This window comes from Pundamilia nyererei, unplaced genomic scaffold (assembly GCF_000239375.1).
Source record: "Pundamilia nyererei isolate P.nyererei 1_Seehausen unplaced genomic scaffold, PunNye1.0 scaffold04260, whole genome shotgun sequence".
NCBI classification, from domain to species: Eukaryota; Metazoa; Chordata; class Actinopteri; order Cichliformes; family Cichlidae; genus Pundamilia; species Pundamilia nyererei.
This window is the reverse complement of record NW_005191661.1, coordinates 1-1,939: the sequence shown is the minus strand read 5'-3', so window position 1 is coordinate 1,939 and position 1,939 is coordinate 1. Positions and strand designations below refer to the sequence as shown.

Genomic DNA, 1,939 nt, shown 5'->3' with positions numbered 1-1,939 from the left:
ACAGGATTCATCCTGGTCAGATACCCGAACTACTTAAACTGGTTCCTTTCGATGATGAGGATTAGTGGGCCGCCTCTTTGCCCCTCCCAGAGTTCCTCATCCCATCCCCGAGGCTGAGCCCAGACACCCTTGGGCAGAATCTCATTTCTCTTGCTTTTATCCACCACCTCATTCTTTCTATCACCACTGAAGGTTTGTGGCCATTTCCCAGTAGACTGGCTTTGCTCTTCAATCTCTTTCTTCACTCGCAGAGAAGAACTCAGAATACGTCTCTCTGTGGGAGCAACTCGCTCCTGACACTCCCCTCTTTCCACCTGAGAACTATGCCCTCAGACTTTGAGGCGCTAATTTTCATTCAATCTGCTCCAACCTCGGCCGCCACCTGACGAAGTCAATAAAACCATCATCCCCAAGAAGCAGAGACGAGATCCTGAGACCACTGAACCGGACGCCCACTTAACCCTCGGATTGGTTCCAAGAAGCTTCCTGGTTACTATTTTCATCATGCTGACAATTCAGGGTTAGTTTGGATGCAGGTAACAGGTCTCTGAGGAATAGACTGAATATACTGGCATCAGTTGTCGTTTTTTATTTTAGCTTCCTGTTGTTTGTGAGCAAGGTTTCTTTGTCATCATCTAAGCCTCCGTGTTTTGGACTTTCTTATATCAGGCCCCTCTTTGTTTCTTTGGCCCAGATTTACTGGCTGCATCTGAAACATTGGCCATCTTTCCCAGAAGCCATGTCTGCAGGCAGTAGCTCCCAGATTCAGGAATCCTGAATGGACTATCCAGATATTCCAGTCATAGAGATGCGTAACAGTAACTCAGGCGTATTAAGGACTTAATGTTGTGGGCTGACATGAGTGCTCCAGTAACTGAGTACTGTGATAAAGTCTGAAGTCAAGCTTCAAAAACATGCACATCAACCAAACCCCAGCACTCATAAATATCCTCTTCCTCCTCCCCATCCTCTTCCTCCAGGTGTTTGAGGACGACTGCATCCTGTCCCAGGCTACAGACTCTGGTTGTCCTTCGGAGAGTCTTTTAGAAGATGAGGGAACAGCTGAAAAGCAAAATGTGGACCTCCCCGCATCGTCAAACCATCCTAAAGGTAAACCAACATCTCTGACCTGAAGGAGTCGATTTGATCAGTTACTCACAAAAGAATTAAGATCAAAACCATAAACCTCTCATCTGCCTCCTCCTCAGACCCTCCCTCACCCATTCACCATCCTCCTCCTCCATCCTCTCCTACCCATGAGCACCTGGGGCTGGAGTGGGACCCGTCAGTTGACATTGGACGCTCTGTCTCCCGTGACGACGCCGACTCATCGTATTTCAGTGCCAGCACAGGTAAGAAGATGCCTCACCTTACACGGGAATACCGCCTTAAGAAATCTAAGGTGGCACCGTGAGAATGCAGATTTGTTCTCTCAACAGAATTTTTTTTTTTCTTCTGCAGGTTTGAAGAGGTGGAGCTACCTGAGTTCCTTTGACTCTCGGTCTGACATCAGCGCCGACATCGGGAACCAGGAGGGAGACTTGGTGAGTTAAAGTCTAACATTGATCCATTTCCACAGGTTAGTAGAAAGAAATCTTGATTGTGATCTGCAGTGAACCCCGCAGACTTCCTGCTGCACAAACTCTTGGAAATATTCCACTTCTGCTGCCCATTTGTCATTTATGTCCTTTAATTTACTTTGTTACTCCGTGCTTCTCTTTCAAAGGATGGGAATCGCCCGACTGCGGTGACTTCACTGTAATTTGTTATTGATCAAACTGTTACAGAGTCAATAGTTCATCTATATTTTGGTGATGGAGGATACTGTGATACATTTATTCTATTCCCTCAAACAAACCGTAAACTCCAGTTTTCTGATTTGACACGCACAAAGTGGCACAAAAGTGGAAGCAGCTCGTCCGTTACCGGCCTCTAAGGA

The 1,939-nt window shown here is 46.7% G+C and overlaps 1 long non-coding RNA gene across 1 annotated transcript; it reads left to right on the top strand.

Moving 5' to 3' along the window:
* The first annotated feature begins 985 nt into the window (after positions 1 to 985).
* On the top strand, positions 986 to 1,539 carry LOC102212341 (uncharacterized). Its single transcript, XR_312627.1, has 3 exons — positions 986 to 1,110; positions 1,209 to 1,352; positions 1,462 to 1,539. It is a non-coding gene; the product is annotated as an uncharacterized LOC102212341 (long non-coding RNA).
* Positions 1,540 to 1,939: the final 400 nt, after the last annotated feature.